Source organism: Carcharhinus amblyrhynchos, chromosome 5 (genome assembly GCF_965287045.1).
Source record: "Carcharhinus amblyrhynchos chromosome 5, sCarAmb.v2.hapA, whole genome shotgun sequence".
Classification (NCBI taxonomy): Eukaryota; Metazoa; Chordata; class Chondrichthyes; order Carcharhiniformes; family Carcharhinidae; genus Carcharhinus; species Carcharhinus amblyrhynchos.
Genome location: NC_137328.1, coordinates 42,132,648 through 42,154,577, shown reverse-complemented (window position 1 = coordinate 42,154,577; position 21,930 = coordinate 42,132,648).

The window sequence follows — 21,930 nt, the reverse complement described above, 5'->3', positions numbered from 1 at the left end:
GCATATATTGCTGGACTACTGTGAGACACCGGATGACTCTTCAAGCAATGGTCTGATTTTTTAGAGTATCAAGAGGCTTTGTGGCCTGCTTGCAAATTCACCAAACTTTTCTGCGTGCATGCCCATCAATTTTTACCTGTACATCACCCCATCAAAGATAGGATCTGCCTATGATTTTGCCCTCCTTTCCTCGCAGCCTGGCTGTAGACCATTTATGCCGTGACTCACCATGCACTGATTTCAGTTGTAAACTATCTTCTAAAATACAAACAGTGCCAGTACCTGAGCTAGTGGTCATGGGTGCCAGATAAATGACAATGTTTCTTCATCAGATATCTGCTCATCATCATCTTCTCCAGAGCAATTGGGGATGGATAACTATTATTGGCCTCGTAAGCGGCATTCAGTTCCCACAAACACATTAAGAATAAACTCTGCTACTGACCACTCATCTTGTAATTGGCTCCAACCCTTTTAACTTATCAATCACCCTTTGTAAACATGCCTTTAAAGATACCTACATATCTTTTTTCCATCCCATCTCAAAACATGGCCCTTGAGCCATCCATTGGCAAATTAAGTTGGCTATAAAAAATTCAATGGGACCAACACATTGATGGTCAGGTGAGTGCTAATAACTCAGTGCTTGTTTCCAGCCTGATTGAAAAATCTGCCATGCCATTTCCAAATAAATACTTATTGACAACTGCTAATGATCTCCATTCATCTTTGATGAACATTCATGGGAAAATGGTTCCAGCATTTTCCTTCCTTTGTTTCTGTTCATGTGAGAAATTGGTCGAGACTGTCCAAGGATTCTACACTTCAGAACACAATGGGCAATGATAATCATTTACAGAACATTTAACACAGGGTTCTTCTTTTGGCTTCCCCCATTTTATCTGGAATTACCACCATGCTGGTTGATGAACCATCTCTTCCTGTTTTTGACCCTGTCGCAGTTTCTCTGATTGTTGGTTCAAAAGCAATACCTATTTACCACAAGAGAAGTCTTGTGACCACTCTCTGGTTTCAATCTGTGCTTATCTTGGGCACTGTTTCTGAGAGCTCTGTAAACTCTTTGGATGGAATTTTCCTGTCTCCCCTGCCTCGGGAATCATAGCAGGCGGGACAGGAACCATGCAAAGGCCCGTTGACCTCTGACGGGATTTTCCAGCTTTGGAGCAAGCGTGGTCTGAAAATCCTGTTTGGTGTCTCCATAAAACAGCCTGTGTTGTTCACAGGTGTAGCATAGTAACTGCTCTGGGCCAATGTTTTCTGCTTAGCAAAAAGTGTTCTTTACAAAAGTTTCTATAAATATATAATATATATAATATTTTATGTATATTGTATATAGATAGATAGATAGTCATTAAATAATCTGCTTTTACTTACAGCAAAAGTTCATTCATGAAGGGTAGCACTTAAATAAGATAGTGGGAGGTTGTATGGGAGGAACAAAGAAAAGATCAACACATTGGAGAGGGAAAAATAATATGATTTTCAGATTTTGACTATTGTTCTTGAAATCTGAATTTGGAAATCTGGATGCACTGGATTTAAAATTTCTGCCCAGAGGCCAGTTCAACATGAACCAAGGTTCCCTCACTTGGTGTTTGGCATTCCAGGCCACCTCACGTTACGTTAGATTACTGCCATTCACCATCACTTAGTGAGCTCTTTCTAACTGCAGCTGATTAAATAGTATCAGTGATGCATTTGGGTGTGCCATGTACAGACACTGGCCTCTTTTTCTTGCAGCTTCTTTGAGCATGACCTATTTTGTTAAAATACTATTTCACAATTTATATTCACACTTATTAGAAGGAGATTTAATTGCTCCATATGTATGTGAAATTTCTAAGGATGCAGCAGAAGAAATGCTATAACTGTGAATCATTGGAATCAATATCAAAATACGCGTGAGGTTCTCAAACTGGAATTAATTTATTATTTTGTAAAATTAAGTTCCTTAATTTGTATTGTATACATTTTTTTTAAATTGTGAAAATGGAATATGAGTTGAGGAGGCAGTTTTAGCTGCCACGGGTTTGGATTGCCTCATGTGCATTTATTCTTCTGGGGAGTTGATGTGACCTGGTGTCGCTATGTGGTTTATTGCTTGTAAATCATCATATGTCCTTTGAATTGGACTAAATTGTTTACATTGTGTTTGAAAGAAATATTACAGCTGCTCTCAAGCCTATTCTCAACTAATAGGGGATAGGCATGTGATTGATTGTTCTGTTGGATTATGATGCTTCATTCAGAAATCAACCACTCTTGCAGACTTGCTCTTTTGAAAACAAGTCAGTTTTCTTCACAAAACAGTAACAATATCAACCTCACTTCTTATTTTACAAGTTCTGCATTTGTATTTAAAGTGTTTTGAATGATTTATTCTTGTACAATCCAGTGTACCCTATGAACCCTTGAATTTTGTTAATTGCCAAGTAGTTATCAATTTGAATTGGCTAAATGGCATCATAACTTGAAATTTGCCTTGTGCATGAATATCAAATGAAGTTTATTTTCCAGAATTGTACTATTATAAGGTCATATTACCCCAACATTTAGATAATGGTTTTACCTCCTCATTTACAGTAAGGACTGAAGCACCTTCAGCGATAATATAATTGTAAACTCCTAAGAAGTCTTGGCTGCTAAATGGCATGCTGAGGATTCAATGGATGATCATCGGCAGCCTGTTACTTCCATGTGAGGCAAACAGAGATGACACATTGTTTACGAATGAAATTAAGTGAAGTCATTCTGGGGCATTTCAAAGAAAGGATCATATTTAACTTCAATGAGCTCCGAAGTCTTATCAGTCATGGATAACTTCTGATTATCATAACATAAACACATTTTCCCTATTTGAACCATAGTTTAGTTTTCCAAATTCCAAGTGTGTAAAATCCCTGATTTTAAACTTGAATTGTGTCATGTAAGAAAATAAGGAATAAAAGTGAAAGACTTTGACCAGTTTTGTAAGTCCTAACCATATGAAAACTGATTTTTTGGCAAGACTGTAATCATTGTGCTAAGAAGATAGTGACACTGAAATATTCATCTTTGACTACTGCAGTCCTTGTAGTAATTGTGTAAGGTGAGGAATTTTAGTTTTGATTCAGCTATAGTCTCATCCTCAAGTGTAGTCTGCTCAAAGGCAGATCCCTCCCTGGCTTATTGTCTCCTGGTATTTCAACTTGAGTTGTTTTTCTTGGCAGTCTGTAGAAGCTTCACGTTGCAGTCTACTCTCAGTTTGTACAATGCTGCTGCTCTTGTCCTTGGAGATTGTGGGACTGAAACATTGTGCATTGCTGCAGTATATCCCATAAACAGTACATACTGCAACCACAGTGTAGTGGTCATAGAAACATAGATAATAGGAGCAGGAGGAGACCATTTGGCCCTTTGAGCCTGCTGCACCATTCGTTATGATCATGGCTGATCATCCAACTAAATAGGCTAATCCTGCTTTCTCCTCATAACTTTTGGTCCCATTCACTTGGAGCATATCTCAGCTATATGTTTTACCTCTTATTCCTTCAGAAATGGATGACTACCCAATATTCCTTCTTCATAAAGGACATTATAAACAGTACCCTGTCCTTAGGCACTGTCACCCTCACTTTCAAACTATCATCATTAAATCACACTTCAACACACCCAATCTTGACCAATCTGTGTTGATAAATTGCCAGCAAATCTCCAAACTGTATTTCCTCACCAACATTTTTGAACGTCTGAGCTCCTCAGAGATCTATCATTCACTATTTAAGTCGATCAAATCTGAATTCTATTCCTCCTGAAACATTGACATATCCATAACTGAAATCATTAATTGCATTCTTTGTAAGTGTGGTACATCCTCATCCTCATTAACCTCTTGACAGCATTTAGCACAATACATTATTGACGTCAGTGGAAATGAAGATCAGGAAAGATGTATAAAACGTGACTGTTTTGCCAAAGTCTAAATTCCCCTCTCGGTTTCTCTGATCCTGGCATCCTAAGTTTCATTGCTGACTCGTTCTCACCATTGACAACCAAGACTTCAGCCACCCAGGCACCACATTCTGGAATTCCCTTCTTAAACATCTCAACTACCATTCCTTTATTCAGAGCCTGCCTTCAAAAGTTTGACTTTGACCATGTTTCTGGTCACCACTCTTAGAATCATAAAATTATAGGATCTCACAGTTTAGAATGCCATTCAACCTGATGTGCCTGGATCTTTGAAAGAACTATTGAGTCCTACATCCTGGTTTTAACCCCATTATCTTGCAAATTTGTCCACTTCAAATACATGTCCAATAGCCTTTTTGAATTATTTCCTACATTGCCAGAAATTCTACCATTCAGAGACAATAATTGAACTTTGTATACCTGCTCTCAGTTACTTATACAGGATAAATAAAACAGTGGCCCCAATACTGATCCTGTGAGGACACTCCACTATATACTAGTCTGCTGTCAGAAATGCATTCATTTACCACTCCTATCTGCCTCCTGGCCCTTGAGAAATCATCTACCCAAATTACCACTCTCCATTTAACATCATGGACTTCTATTTTTTAAGAAGTTTGTTTTCAGATATTTTACAAATGCCTTCTGAAAGTTCATATATACACCATTAATAGCACTGCCTTCATCAACAGGACTGCTGTGTTTTGTGTGTGTTTCACAATGAACTAAGGCTCATTTCTTACACTGAGTTACACGTAGCTAAATATATCTACACTTACATATTAAATTGGAAATAACACTTCCTTTTAAAATTCAAACTCTGTTATAACCACCTAGGAATGGGGTAAAGAGTGGAATCAGTTCACCCCTCCTGGTTGTAACAGTAACCAGGAGTTTCTGACCACTTGGTGAACATGCAGATCTGGGTGCAAATCAATTCAAAAAGGTAGATTGAAGGGAAATTATGCAATTTTGGGCATAAGCGAATTATGTGTGCAAGTACAATATATACCCAAATCTCATTGATCTGAAATGATGGAAATGAGGGATTGTTTTACTCCAGAGCAACTCTATCCATTATAATAACTCGACACCCGTTTTACAGAACCTTACATGCACGATTCTTGCAATTATGTTTGCTCAGATCTTTTCAAATTACAAATGGCTTTTCAGGCACAGCAGGGGTCAAATGTTTTTTTGTGTTTTATTGACATAGTTGAGCATTTAAAAAAATTATCTTGAACGGATTTTTATGGCATAAGTATTTCAGATTAAAAATTGAAGTGCTTCCCTAATTGCAGAATCTTAAACATGCTGGGCTAAATTTGCATGAATGACTGTTACATGAGTTAAAACTTTAATTTTTAGATAAAGAAAATGTAAGTTCAAAAACTTTCCTTGTGTACCAATTGTTCGCACTGGATTTTGATTGGTTTCTGCCCACTTAAGTTTTAGGTAAATTGTAATGAGGCTTTCACATGAGTTAAAATCGGCAGATGGAACATTTTTGTGTCAGTGTTGCATTGATGAAGGAAATTCCAGGACAAAGATTTATTTTTCTCTTAGATTTCATGATTGACTCAGCTTCAAGGTCCCATTCCTGTAATGCATTCCATATATTAATATTCCTTTGTGTCAAAATATATCTTCTAGTTCCCTTTTATCCACATAAATTAATTAATTGATGCAACTTTGTTACCAGTTCACTGACTGATCTATTAGCTGTTCCATAAATCAGTTTGCAGTTTGCAGTCTAAGCCAAGATCTGGTAAAATGCTTGTCCTGTCATCTTTCAAAGTCACAATGATTACATAGGAACTTCTAATGTAGCTGAAATAATCATGGTTTTCTAGTCAATTGGTGGATTTGCTTTGAATTGCAAAGGGCAGATAGAGGTAGAGACCAGATCAGGAGTCTATGGGAGTGATCCCATAGATGTGCAGTTGAAGAAAAATATCTCAAGGTGAAAACAACAAAAGACGTCACTTCGTCAGATTTCCATTTTCCCTTTCATGCCTTTCTTCCACCTATAACATTTTACATCTGTGGTGTTGGGTCTTTTTCACTTAGTGGGGATTTTACCATTTAGATTACAGAGTTAGTTTTCTGACATGATACCATTGGTGTGATGCAGCAATATGTATTTTGTGAACCACTTCATAATCATTAATTTAGACGGTTGGAGCATCCAATGCTCATCAGAGTTTTGAAAATGTGCTGCTGGCAAGATTGGACTCTCAGCGTTGAATGCAAGCCAGAAATTTACTCTAACATTTTATCTTTCTTTCCTCTAAGTATGCACTACTGCACTTTTACTCGCATTGAGCTACACTTTGCCACGTCTGCTCAATTTCTTGCAGTGTCAAGATCCGTCTGAAATCTCCTGCTTTCCACCTTGGAACATACTCTGACCTCCAATTTTATTTCAGATTCTTTCAAAAGATGTGAGCATCACTGGCAAGGCCGACGTTTGTTGCTCATTCCCTTGAGAAGGTGGTAGTGAGCAATCTTCTTGATTGGTCCACATGGTGAAGGTACTGCCATTGTGTTGTTTCAGGAGATTTGTCCAAGATTTTGTCGCACAGACAGTGAAGGAATGGTGATACAGTTCCAAGTCAGAATGGTATATCACTTGGAGGGGAACATGCATGTGGTGGTATTCCCATGCACCTGCTACCCTTGTCCTTCCAAGTATTAGAGGTCACTATCGTGGGAGGTTTGGGGAATTGCTGCAGTACATTTTGGATATGGAACGCATTGTTGCCACTATATGTGGTGAAGGGAATTAATTTTTAAGGTACTGGATGGGATCCTGAACAATTGGAATACTTTGTCCAAGATGTTGTTGATTTTCTTGTTTTTTTTTGAAATGGTTGCATGATTGGTTTAAGAGTTGGTCACATGGTTTGACGGTGATGCCATTAAGGTGTTGCATGGGCTGGCATTTTAATTTCAGTTTCTACTTTAAAGTTTTTATTTATTAGTGTCACAAGTAGGTTTATATTAATATTGTAATGAAGTTAATGTGAAAATCCCTAAGTTGGCACCTGTTCGGGTACACTGAGGGAAAATTTAGCATAGCTAATGCACCTAACCAGCATGTCTTTTGGACTATGGGAAGAAACCAGAGTACCCGGAAGAAACTCATGCAGACATGGGGAGAACGTGCAAACTCCGCATGGGCAGTGACCCAAGCTGGGAATTGAACCTGGGTCCCTGGCACTGTAAGGCAACAGTGCTAACCACTGTGCCACTGTACAGGCAAGGGCTCCTAGAATATACCTGTTGTTGTTAGTTTGAATCTACACCACATCTTGTTTAAAACCCACAATCCAAAACATTACAAAAAGAAAATTCGTGATAAGTTGGGATCTTGTTTCATCGAGAACATCAAGAAAAGATCCCAGGAAGTAAAAAAATACATTGTGGGTCCTCACGGTTTGAATATTAGAAGACTGGGGTGAAGCAATGTCAGGATTAAAGATTAAGCTGGCAATGCAGGGAGACCAAATAAGAAAAAAGCTCTCTGTGTGGTTTTAAAAGAGATTTTTTTTGATCAGAGAAGGGTGAGATTCCTGGCAGTACTGGGCATATTGCTCTATTGTATGGTTGGGGCCATTTGAAAGAAAAAAACACATCAAATCAATGGTCTCTAAGGTAAAATGGAGTGTACGAGGAAGACTGTAAAAACAATATACGGAGCAGTCTCAAGTCACTAGTGCTTGCCAGAGTAATGACAAGTCAATTAAGATCCATGACCCCTTTCAGTGAAGAAAATGAATCATGGAGTTCCTATGCAGAGTGTTTCCAGTACTTTGCACAAGCGAATAAAATTGAAAAAAGTTGCTTGTACCAACTTTCCTGATTCCAATAGGAAGTAAAACCAATAATTTACTCCAGCGCCTGGTTTATTCAGCAAAGATGTGGAGATTCAGCAAAACCAGGAACCAAACATTATGATGGCTTGACAAAGGTCCTTGAAGAACGTTACTCTCCAAAGCCCCTGATCACCGTGGAACGTTTCAGGTTTCACTGGAGGAATCAAGTGAAAGGCAAAAGCATTGCTTAATTTGTGGTAGCATTAAAAAGGTTGGCACAGCATTGTGAATTTGGTGAGTGGTTAGAAGACACTGTTCGAGATCGTCTAGTTTATGGTCTCCAAATGAGGCTATCTAAAAAGATTCCTTACTGAACCTGCTTTGAATTTAAAGCCAACAATAGAAATCGCAGTGTTGAATGATAGGCTGTCAAAGAAGCTTCAGAATTTGGTGCAGGAATTGAAATCCCCAAGTTGGGAATTGGCCAGCGGAAGTCAAACAGCAACAAGCATGTCGTTGATGTACCAAAATTGGCCATTCAGTGAGTGAATGCTGGAGCAGAGATAGTCAATGCAAAAATTGTGGCAAAAAGAGGCATATTGCAAAAGCTTATTGGGCTAGATCATCTTCCAGAAGAATATTCAAAAGAAGATCTGGGTACTTCAAGAAGGACAACAAATTGCACTCTAGAATAAAAATTTAAAATGTGGAAGAAAAGAATTATGACTGCAGAGAAGGGAATGTCCAGAAATATAATAAGGAGATCTAACTTGAACATCTTATCTGTAAAAAATCACATAGATTAGGGTGATTCTGAAGTTAAGTTGATAACCTATTAGGATAGAGATTGATGCTGTAGTACAACTGATTCCTGAGACTACATACCAGCAAAAGCTGAAGCATCTTCCTTTGAAACCAGCTGATGTGCTTTCAAGAACATACTTGGAAGAGATCAGGTCCTTATATTGTTACATATGGTCAATGTAGAGTTTAGTGGGCAAACTGCAGAGTTGCATCTCCACGTGGCCTGTGGTAATTTTCCAGTTCTAGGGAGATCATTGTTGCAGAAGCTAAAGTTCAACTAGAATGCTTTCAATAGATTGCTCAATGTCAAAGCAGACCTACAGCACTTTCTGGATAAATGGAAGAGTGTTTCTAAAGAGACACTTTGTTCAATAAAGAGAGTTCAAGGGAAACTCGAGATAAAGCCTAATAGTAAACCAAAAAGCCTCAAAGCAAATGTAGTGCCATCTGCAATTTTTCCCAAGAAGAATTAGTATGACTTTTTAGCTATGAGGAGAAATTGGGTAGACTGGTGTTGTTCTCCCTGGAAAGATGGAGAATGAGGGGAGATCTAATAGAGGTGTACAAGATTATGAAGGGTATAGATAGGGTGAATAGTAGGAAGCTTTTTCCCAGGTTGGAGGTGACGATCACAACGGGTCACAGGCTCAAGGTTAGAGGGGCGAGGATAACTCAGATATCAGAGGGACTTCTTACGCAGAGGGTGGCGGGAGCCTGGAATGCACTGCCAAGTAGGGTGGTGGAGGCAGACATGCTGGCATTGTTTAAGAATTACCTGGATAGTCACATGAGCAGCCTGGGAATGGAGGGATACAAATGAATGGTCTAGTTGGACCAATGTGCAGCACAGGCTTGGAGGGCCGAAGGGCCTGTTTCCTGTGCTGTACTGTTCTTTGTTCTTTGACTTGTTAATAGTGGTATTTTAACGCCTGTTCCAATGAGTACCCAGTCACTATCATACCTATCATAGAACCAAATGGTTCCGTTCATATTTGTGGTGATTTTAAAACAACCCTAATTCTAATGTCGTGTGCTGATCAGTGTCTGTCTCCATAATTGAAGATTTGTTTGCTGGGTTATCAGGCAGAAATTCAGCAAGATTACTTTTTCACAAGCCATATTTACAGATGAATGCAGCCGCTGAATCTCAACCATTGCTTCCCGTCGTTATGCATAAAGGTTTTTTTTCCCATTATAAAACTTTTTTTTTGGATTAACGTCTGCATCAACTCTATTCTAAAGATTGATTGGTCAGGTTTTAAGTGGTCTCTCTGGTGTACAATGTTACCTGGATGATATTCTAATTCTGGGGTCCAGTGAACAGAAGGACTTGAATAATTTAGAAGCAAAATTGGAAAGCACATCGTCTGCATATCCAGAAAGAAAAGTATGAGTTTTTCCAGATGTCAATCCAGTACTGGGTCAATTTGTTGATAGTAAAGACCTACAAAAAGCACCTAAAGGGATGCCAGCTGGTTTTGAAGTTCTATGTCCAATGAATGCAACCCAACTGAGGTCCTTTCTAGGATTAGTAAATCATTATGATAAATCTTTTCCTAATTTAGCTACATTGTCAAAGCCATTGCATAATATGCTACATGTGAGACAGTCATGGAACTGGACAAGAGAATGTGAGAAAGCATGCAAGAATGTCAAAGATGGTTAGAAGAAGCCTGAAATATTGGTTCATTTTAACCTGAAGCTACCATGCAAAGGTCCGTTGACCTTAGACAAGATTTTCTGGTCTTGGAGCAAGCGTGGTTGCAAATCCCACCCATGATCGAATTGAATGGTGGAGCAGACTCGATGAGCCATATGGTTTATTTGATTTATTATTATCATATAGTATATAGTAAAAAGTATTGTTTCTTGCGTGCCATACAGACAAAGCATACCGTACATAGAAAAGAAAAGAAGAGAGTGCAGAATGTAAAGTTACAGTCATAGCTAGCATGTAGAGAAAGATAAACTTAATATGAGGCATGTCCATTCAAACGTCAGCTGGCAGCAGGGAAGAAGCTGTTCTTGAATCGGTTGGTACATGTCCTTAGACTTTAAGGGTGGGAGAGAGAATGTCTGGGATGTGTGGGGTCCTAAATTATGCTGGCTGCTTTTTCGAGGCAGTAGGAAGTGTAGATAGTGTCAATGGGTCGGAGGCTGGTTTGAGTGATGGATTGGGCTTCGATCATGACCCTTTGACAATAAATAGTAATTTAGTAGTAGGTTTAGTATTGTTTGTTGTTTCTTATGTCTTATGGTCTGCACCCCTGTCGACTGTCTGACCACTCACCTCACCGACTGACCCCAACTGTCATCCCCTTTCCTTGACTGATTCCCATTGACTTCAGTTTTGTTGTGGCTCTTTGATGTCACATTTGGTCAAATACTGCATGTTGTCAAGGACAGTCACTCTCATGTTGAGTTCAGCTCTTCTACCCATGTTTGGACCAAGGCTGTAACGGGGTCTGAAAACAAGTTGCCCTGGTAGATCCCAAGCGGTGCATCAATGAACTGCATAAGCGCTCCTCAGCTACACTGTCAACAAACTTTTCCATCAATTTGTTAATCTTCGAGAGTATAATGACGGCATGGTAATTGGCCAGATTGGATTTAATTTGCTTTCTGTGGACAGGACGTATCTGTCCAATTTTCTAAACTGCCAGATGGATGCCAGTGTTGTAGCTGTACTAGAACAATTTGACTAGCTTCTGGAGCACAAGTCTTCAGTGCTCTAGTAGAGATATTTTTACGGCCCATTTCCTTTGCTGTATCCAGTGTCTTCAACCATGGATTGAAGGCACTGGATACAGTAAAAGCTACAGGCCCTGAAAATTTCTGTACTGTGTTCTATAGGCAGTACACTCCTACTCCATATGAAGAAGAGCAGAGATATTTTCCGTGTATGCCAACATTTGCAGGCCAATATTTGTCCCTCAATCAATACCACTAAAATAAAGTTATTAGTTATTTATGGTGGCACAGTGGTTAGCACTGCTGCCTCACAGTGCCAGGGACCTGCTTGGGTCACTGTTTGTGTGGAGCCTGCACATTCTCCCCATGTCTCAGTGGGTTTCCTCCAGGTGCTCCCATTTCCTCCCACAGTCCGAAGCTGTGCTGGTTAGGGGCATTGGCAATGCTAAATTGCTCAGTGTACCTGAACAGGTGCTGGAGTGTGGCAACTAGTGGACTTTCACAGTAATTCCAGTGATGTTAATGTAAGTCTACTTGTGACACTAATAACTAAACTTTAAACTTTATCTATTTGCTATTTCATGAAACCTCATTATCTGCAGACTGACTGCTGCATTTCCAAACAGTAACTGCGTTTCAGAAGTACTTACTTGGTTATATAGTGCTGCGGGAAGTCCTGATTGCAAAAGGCACAATATAATGCAAGCTCTTTCTTACAGAGTGTTAATACAGCCGGATAACTGACTTCAGACATATGTCGGTGCATGAAAACAAGAAGATTGAATTAAATTATTTTGACTGAAATTATAAATCAATTGAAACAAGCATGAAGAGACACTGGAGCAAAATAAAACTACAAGAGAATTTGGCTCAGACCTCTAAAGTGTGACATTATTATTACATTATTTGCAAGGTTGCTTCTGTGGTTAGACTTCCTTGATTTGAAAACATGCATATATTTTGCACTTCTCAATACAGCTCTTTCCTGTATACTGTTTCTTCCCTTTTACAGTTTATGGTTCCATCAGGTGTATAACATTTGCATGTCAGTTGCTGTTATATCAGCCTTCATCTTGGAGTAAGTGAGTGTAGCCAGAAGCACCCTTGCAGCAATGAATGCTGGGACGCTCTATTTGTTACATGTCAAGAATATCCTTTGCTACTCGTCACAAACCAACAGCCTTTGCAGATTGTGTGTTTTGGACCGAAACTCCCAGCAAAGGATCTCTCATTGGTAACAAAAAAAAACAAATTATAAATGTGGCAATTTGCCCTGCTGTAGCTGTGGGGGTTCCAAAGCCTGTGGCTTTTATCTGAGCAATATGATAGCAAATGCAATGAAGTGTGCTGATATAATAAGAGGCTGGCAGGCACATATCTTAGAACTGCAGGAACCAAGCAAAGCAAACCTCAGTGGTGACTCATTTCAATTCTATATCCTCTGTAGGTTGTCACATCTGTTTCTTCTGAGCCAGCCCAAAAACATGCGCTGCAAGAGGCGTTAATAACTTACGGAGATTATTTCAAGATGCAACTGTGTGTAATGACAGGCCACAAACATCACTGCCAAACTTGGATTGCTCACAAAAGGTACACTACCTGTTAAAAGGCTCAATTTGGCATTGAATTACTGCAGATTGTATTTGCCCCGATTATGTTTTGTCCTTAGGCTCGTACGTTTGTTTTCCTGTACCCCTAACTCTACCCCAAAGATAGGGAATGGTTCCACAAGGTCTCAGAGCCTCCACTCCATGGCTATTCTTCATTTATGAAGTGGATAGCAAATAATCACAGGCTTTGTGAACCTCAGCGACATTAAGAAGAGCACTGGACTTAGTTGTAACGCTCATCTGGAGTCACTGCACTGATTTGTGTCCACTTCAGTAATTGGGGGAATAATTGTAGACCTCCCAACACCAGCCAACTTTACACAAACAATTGAACCTTACTCTGTATGATTCAGTATCATGCTGAAAGAAAAGTGGGTAAGGAGAGATGACTTATCTCAATCCAAAGAGACTGCTTTTTTATTTTCATTGCCCGTCTCTTTCTCTCTCTCTCTACGTTTATATGTAGTTTATAACCCAGTAACCCAGAATCTATCATTTGTATTGTAATTAAAGCTTTCTAATGGAAAAGGGAGTTATACTGGACACACTGATAAATACCGCAAGCCACTGAAATATTTTGGATGCTTTATGGCCTATTGTAAATTAGTGGTAGTAAAATGGGGTCAAAATCATGGGAATGCAGATAGCCCAGTCTTATTTAAGCTCCAATTACCAGCCCGGTTGAAGCAATCTGAATGATCATTCAGATTGAGGGTGATTTTTTTGGAAGATCTGTGGTTGAATTCCTCACACGAATACCCATTATACAGTTTTAAGAATGTCAATAGGAAAATTAATGCCATTCTACTGTGTAAAATGTAGAATTGAGCAACGCTTTTATTCAAGGTTAGAGATGAATTGTTCTGTAACAGCATCAAGTGACAGAGTCAGAGAGCTGTCAGGACTTCTGTTTGCATTTTTTGGAGAAGGACACTTTTGTGTAATCTTCCAGGATTATCCTTGGGCTGAATGTTATGGGGCAGCAGGAAGCTCACCACCTGTTTCTCCCCCCACGTCCTTTGGAGGCAAAGTTGGTATGGAACCAACCAGCCATCTCACCCCACTGCTATGATGTATTGTGGGCAGGTTAGACGAGGGCTGAATAAGAGTTCTACTCCTCACTGGGTAGAAAGATCTGTTGCTGGTCAATCCAATTGGCCAGCAGTCCCATCAGTCTGAGCAGAGTCAGAAGCGCGTTTGTGGGCAGTGCTGTGCCTATAACAGGGAACAAGAGGAAGGAGGAATGCATCCCCAATAACAGATGCATCTGGATCTTGGTCAGGGAGGGTTTGGGCAGATTAGGAGGTGGAGATGGGAGAGGTGGGAGTGGTGGTTGAAGGCTGCTGCCAGGGAGGAAAAAAGGGGGGACTCTATCTTAGGGGGTCTCCCATCCTGATCCACAAAGGGAAGCCCCCAAAGATAGACCTCACTTCCTTATGTCATGGGCAGCATATTATCAAGGTCAATTGGCTTGATAACAACCTACTTGACTCTTGATTATCCATTTAAATATGCTGCCAATTCCTACACCTCATATTATGGAAGGAGTGCCCAGGGTGAGTGGGAAGGTGTTGGGGTAGGCACCCATCATGTTTTACATGCTGTCCTGCCTCAAATACACCTGGCAGTGGCATGTGAAATGCAATCCCTCATATTTACTCATGATGAGTTTCTGACCGGGTTTGAACTTCCACGATTTTGCTTTATATTGTGAAGGTGGACATGGGGGGAGGGGTTCCTGGATGGCAGGAATACTTACAAATGGCCGGGGCTGCCACTTCAAAAGAATTTTCTTCCATTCAGAAATAAAAAAATAGTCTCAGACAAATTCTTGACAAAAACAATGTTGTTTCAGCTGAAAAACAGTTCCAGTTACTGTTGTTTCTGTTGAGCTGTTCCTCCAAAATGTGGGTTAAAGGAAGGGTGCCTCTTTTAGGGTAGAGAAGCATCTTCCGTGTTTGCAAAACATGGGAGGAGATCAAACTGTATCATGGAGGAACTGAGAGAAAAAGTGAAGAAGTTAGCAGCTTCAGGAAATCTTCTGAGGTAAAACTGTAAAGCAAAATAGATGCACAAAATATGTGACTCACAAAGAGATTCTTCCAAGGTTTGACAACTGACATGCAAAACACTCATAACTTTTTTATAGATTCATAGTCGTGCTCAGATAGCTGAAAGGCTGGCTGTCATTAAAATCTGGAGCCAGATATATCTGCAAAGTTGCGCTCACAAAACAATTTTCCATAAAACAAGTTTGCCTTTCTGCATTGAAAGAGACAACTTCCTTTAATCTTGGAGCATATTATACATTAGTTCCCTCATACATATGCTCGGTGGACACAGATGTCAGGGCCTATTTCTTCCAGCACCTCAACATAATTTGTTTATGGTGGAACAAGGTGGCATACAACAGGAGGAAGCAAACATATAATGGAGAGTATTACAATTGCATATCCTTATATACATTATGCATATTGAAATAGGTGTTGCTGGTGGATTGAGTGGATCAAACACTTAGATGATTGTAGGGTATGATCCTTACAAAGTACAAATGGGTTACAAGGTTACAAAAATGATACTTTAAGATCCCTTATCAGTGTTCTGATTTGCATTTGACTGTGGTAAGGTTCCTTCATCTGCCTGTCCGAAGATAAGGGATCTTTATATGATGTCCCTGCTTTCAGACCTTAGTATCTACTCCTTCCACCATCATCAAGTCATGTTGCAGTGCAGCAACCATTCAGCCTCATTTGAACAATACTTCCCTTTCCTGCAATCCCCTACCATAGAAAAGAACTAGAGCAGGCAGGGGTGGATTAGAGAAATAAGAAATCGTGAGTAACTTCCTTTTATTTAAGACAATCCTACATTTCTTCCAGGGTAAGAAGTCTCACAACACCAGGTTAGAGTCCAACCAGTTTATTTGATAGTAATCTCACAAGCTTTCGGAAACAATGCTCCTTCGTCAGGTGTGTGGAAGGTTGGACTCTAACCTGATGTTGTGAGACTTCTTACTGTGTTTACCTCAGTCCAATGCTGGCATCTCCATATTATTCTTCCAGGGAGACAGTGTCCTATCATGGAGCTCCATCAAGTCAAAGTTCCACCTCCAAATCACACACTACTGGACATATATTTCCTCCTCATTGTCAGTTGTAAAGCCTAGTCAGTTGTAACACCATTATGGGAGAATTAGCAATTATGGGAGAAGACCTACCATCATTCTCAGGAGAAGGAGATACATGCAATAGATTGAGGATGGCTTGCTGTAGGTTGAATCAATGAAGGCTTTATTGCCAAATAAAGAATAATGTATATAGAGCACGGTCAGACTAAAATACAACTATTCCACTTGACTCTCTGGCTCCAGCGGCAAGTCCCTCCTTGACCCGTATTAGGCGCCCTCCTGCCGATTGGCTCAGCTTCCCATCATGACAATCCATAAGGTCTGGACTATCACATGGCCCTCAGGAAATGAGCCCATCCTGCCCTGAAGGGCCATGTTACTACATTCCTTCCTCCTAAAATCCAAAATACACCTCTGGAGGAACAAAAGAACAGGATTAATAAGGCACACAATGGACTTTAAATAAAAAAAGGGTAACAGAAAGAATTGCTAGAAAACTCATCAAAGGTTCAATAAGTTTGGAGACTTCCAATCTCTGCAGTAGGCTCCTCTACCTTTAGAGGGCCAGCAAAGACAGACAAAAAAGGTAGACTGATTAATCCAGGGTCCTGCGGCTCTTCAGCAACTTCTGACTTCTCAATCACCACAATCCCTGGTTGCTCTGGTCTACATTCTCCACCAAAATTCCAGTAATCAGACCTGATATCCATGAACTATCTGCAGGGGTCATCTGTGGATCCCTCGTGTCCAATACTACTCTCCTCCTTAGGTGGTCCACACCCAACTCCAATTGCTAGTAGGCATGATTGAGGTCCAAGTGAACATACTTTAAACGTCCTGCTAGTTTAGCATAGAGAGCTATCTGTGCTCCTCTATTGACAGTTAATCTGTAACCTTCAGTAAGTATTTCATTCACTACAAAAAATAATGTAGCCTTACTCATATTTCTCAAGTTAAATGGTTGAATTCTTCTTCATGTTCCCAAAGATCAAATTTCCTCCCCCTCTAGCTGGATAACGCAATCTCTGGCAACTTTAAAGATTTGCCTCATCACCAATGTAATAGATTGAGGGTGATTTGATGTGGCCTGAATCAGCTTTGTTATTTGGCTTTATTGCCAAACAATAAGACTAATATATACAACAAGGTCAGACTAAATTACAATGTGGACTGCTCTACTTGACTCTCTGGCTCCAACTGCACATCCTTCCTTGACCCATTGTATGTGTCTCCTGTTGAGTTGTTCAACTTCCCACCAGGGTGATCCATAGGATCCGAACTGATCACACGGCCCTCAGGAAATGCTCCTCTTAAAGGGCCACCCACTACACATGCAATGAATGCAATCTTGCCAACTTTGCTCACATCTTGAGAACAAATTAAACCATTGCACTACAAAACACATACTTCAATAAAGAGACCAGTTCCCCTTAATTATCCTGCTGGCTAATTTTCCTCATTATATCAACCCCCTGCCCTTTCAATGACCCATAAAACGGATTAGCTAACAAACATTTCCCCAATTTATTATCATTTTTATATAAGGCTGGATTATCTCAAGGGTTAGGTGTAGATGAATATATGGAATGCTTGCCAACATTTATTAGTATAATGTACATAATTGGATAACCCTTTATGTAGCAGTGCAGCTCAGGCAAATTTAGGGAGTGTGACAGGAATGCAGCGCTCCCATAAATACCCTACAATTAGACAAATTATAGGGCCAAATGCAAGGGCCTGAATGGGCTGCTGCAGAATCCAATACCACTGTAGGTGAGAGAACATCTCGAAAATAGACAAGAAAAATATAGCAATAATATCACTTTGAAAGGGGTTAAAATATTTTCCTGGATTATTTTGTTTTTCTTTCCAGTTTTTCTGCCCTGGCAGACAAAAGAGTGGATTGACACCTCCTATTGATTTCTTCCAATGCAGTTCTGAGGGCATTGACAAAGAAAATCAGGTGGGACATTAAATGAGCTGCTGGTTTGTTAACTCTCATTTTCCATTACACTAGAAGATTACATCCAAACCCCAACCCCCACCATGAATTCAATACATGCTTCACCTCTATCCCAGACAGTTTGCTGCCAATAATGCCGAGGAACTGAACTCAAAGGGTCCGATCTTAACTCATTCAAAACCATCTGCTTGCAAAGAGTTAAAATTGGGCCCAAAGTCGCAAGAGTGAAATCTGTTCTATTAAAATAAAAATCCTAAATGACAGCACTTGATATTCATGAGCAACAACAGTAAAACAAAGGTTGAAAAGAAAGAGGCCAAAAGTGAACATTTCATGACTCATTTTAATGCGGTAGAAAGTGTTATTGTAAACCGTATTGTTGAGCTTTCATCCATACTTGTCAAAAATGAAACTAATTTATATCAATGAAAAATGTGAGCTTGGATCTAGGCATTACCCACCTTGACCAGACCAGGGCAAAAAAAAATGAATTAAAGAAGAAACTTGTAATGAAGACAAAGGACGTATAGTGAGGAAATCAATACAGGATTAGGCAGGAATATTTTGCTTGTCTATACATGAAGAGCAAATGTTTGAGAATACAAACCATTTGACCTAGTGCTGAGCAGTTAAGGTCTCTTGAGATTCAGAATCCAATTTGATGTTTAAACTTCAAACTTACTGACTTTGTGTATCTTCTTAGCTTTCAAAATTTTTGAGGAGGTAGGAATTCGGCCTGCGAGATATCATCAGCCATTCATTTCGTGGCCTGTCTGATATTTAGTCTTCAATGAAACAAATTCTCAGATGATGGTATAACTGACGAACATTCTGGGTTTAACACCATTTGTTAAGTTGAATTTATTTGAGGCATTTCTAAAACAGCGTTATTTTTCTAATGTGGTCCCACATAATTGTGTCAGATATGATAACTGAGCAATTTTTTTTCCAAAAGATCTGTTCTATTAAAACAAAAATCTGAAATGACAGCACTTGATGTTCATGAGCAACAGTAAAACAATGGTTGAAAAGAAAGAGGCCAAAAGTGAACATGTCATGACTCATTTTAATGTGGTACAAAGTGTCATTGTAAACAGTATTGTTGAGCTTTCATCCATACTTGTAAAAAATGAAACTAATTTATGTCAATGAAATAAAACCATTTTCATTTTTAAGGGGTTTTCATAGCCCTGTAACAGCTTCTAAACCCCGTTTGACTCTTAACAAATTTTTTCATTCTAATTGCAAAGGATAGTTTTTATGTTGTGAATTTTCAACTCAACTCAGACAGTGTCAGTGATTCTTCTTTGCATTTATTTATGCATTTTTCCTTCTTTAGCTATATTCTCTTACATGCACTGAAACATAAGCAAATTGAGAGCTTTCCACGTGTAAATGAGATGGTGGCATAGTGGTTAGCACTGCTGCCTCACAGTGCCAAGGACTCGAGTTCTGTTCCAGCCTTCGGTGGCTGTCTGTGTGGAGTTTGTACATTCTCCCCGTGTCTGCCTGGGTTTCCTCTGGGTGCTCTGGTTTCCTCCCACACCCCAAAGATGTGTGGGTTAGCTTGATTGACCATGCTAAATTGCCCGTCAGTACTGGGGGATTAGCAGGTTAAATATAAGGGATTACAGGGATAGGGCCTGAGTGGGATTGTTGTTGGTGTAGATTAGATGGACCAAATAGCTTCCTTTTGCACTGTAGGGAGTCTATTCATTTTGTTATCCTTTTCTACTTGCAGGAAGAGAGTTTTATGGTGCAGTGATGGTGCCCCCCCTACCTCTGGTTTAGATGTTTGGATTCAGTGCTGATTCTGGGATGTGACGGTCAAAGAAGGTGTGTTCATAACATGGTCATAGAGGTTGCTATCAGCCTGTAAATCCTTCCAACACACCTGAAGGCAGGTAAGAGTTTCCCAGTCAGCCATACTGCAGGAGGCAATGACAACCCACTACAGAACATTGCAGAGCATATTCATTGACCAATCCAATGGAAGTCCATGGTCACCAATGCCATCTTCGAGCAAAGTACCTGGAAGAGGATGGTTTGTAGCAAGTGTTGGCATTTTCTGTTCCTGAACTTGCTTGATTATGGATTAGTCTTGGTTGCCGAAAGCTAGTGTATGGATTGAGGGGGGAGGCTGAGAGGAATTTTCAAATTGGTTCTTCCCCAAATTGGTCTGGGTTTTGATTTGTCTTTTTTCTCCTCCTCTGCCAGGAGATTCCACTGCTTTGAGAGGGTGGATATTATTCTTAAGGTGATATCAAAACTTGTGGGACAGACTGGATAGGCCACTGGGTCTTTTTCTGTTTGCCTTTTATGACTATCCATGTGATTGACTACCAAAGAACATGACCCACTTATTAGCTTTATTGCCAGTAAATACAAATGACTATTCATTGTTAAATAAGTAGGAATCAAGAATAAAGAGCATCACAATATTTGGACCTAGTCATTTTAACTAAACAGCCAGATAACACAAGTGCAATTTACCCAAAAGTTCCCCAAGGGAAGTGGATACATTGAAAATATCAGCCAAAGCACTGCCTTAGCCTTGCCACCATTGGAGAATTAGTTATAAAATTCCATCTTTACTTTTTGTACTTCCAGTGAAAGGCAACATTTGACCACTAGTCTGTCAATGTATGCAAATTAAGGATCAGAATATTGCCTGAATGTGTGTCCAGCTCTGAGTTCTTACAGGGCTTTGAGTTCACTTACAACATTTCAATTATCCCCGCTGAGAGTGATCTCGGACAATGCCCTATACAATGCATAGAAGCAAGGGCCAGCTAAGCCTACAAGTTCAGCCATGTCCTACAATGCTTGGACCCCATGGGTGAGGGTGAGTGGTGGGGCAGTCGTGTGGGATTTGTGGGCAGCCCCGTGGGTGCTGGGATGGGCCTAGGGAGGGGCGGTGGTGGAAGCTAGTTCTAATTCTTATAGCAATTTTGGATAACTGTTGCTGTGTAACATCTGGAAATTGCCAAATTTAGTTTGCATTATCCATTAGTTCGCAATGCAGGGCTTGGGTCAGAAAATGGGTGGGAGGGAAGGGGCAGCACATCTTTGGGATACTTCCCCCAAGATACACTGCCCAGAACTCAGAGCTTTGGACATTGGATCATTGTTTCTTCCATATTAAAACTTCCCTTAACCATCAATGAGGGCCAACCATGAGGTTTGTCAATACATTTAGATCTCTTTCTAAGCTTGTATCAACGAATCAGCAATGCAGTACACATGAATAAAGTGAAACCAATGTAATGTGCTTGTTTGAGGGACCCAGTATCAGGAAGGGCTAGGGGTCATGTGGTGTCTAGTCCCTTTAAGATGGGGAGGAGGGGGGCAAGCTTCTGAACGGATCACGTGACCTGGGCTAACCTATCATGACTCAAATTGGGTCTTCACTCAAACTTATTTGAGCTTGACCCAGCAGTTAGATCTTAGTCATACCTGGAATCATAGAATTTGCATCATCCTGTAAATAGTTGTTGTTCGTTAATAAGACTCTGTAGTTAGTTCTTAACTGGTGAAACCTCCTTACGACAGATAATGATGCTGTAAACCACATTCTTGCCCTTGCTGCTGACCTCCATCACTCCCCCACAATCCACCTCCAACCCACCATCAGTTCACCTGTGCCCGTCCTTCATCTAAAGCCTCGACGGTAGTCATGATGTGGAGATGCCGGCATTGGACAGGGGTAAACACAGTAAGAAGTCTCACAACACCAGGTTAGAGTCCAACCAGTTTATTTGTAGCAAACAACTTTCAGAACCGGCTGTTCCTTCGTCAGGTGGGTGAGAGTTCGTCTGGTGAGTGGGAACTCTGTTGGAAAGTCTGTTGGACTTTAACCTAGTGTTGTCAGACTTCTTAGAGTCTTCATCTGAGGTTTCAGGTTGATGTAATACCTGCAGCGACCACCACCTCCCCAGTGGCACT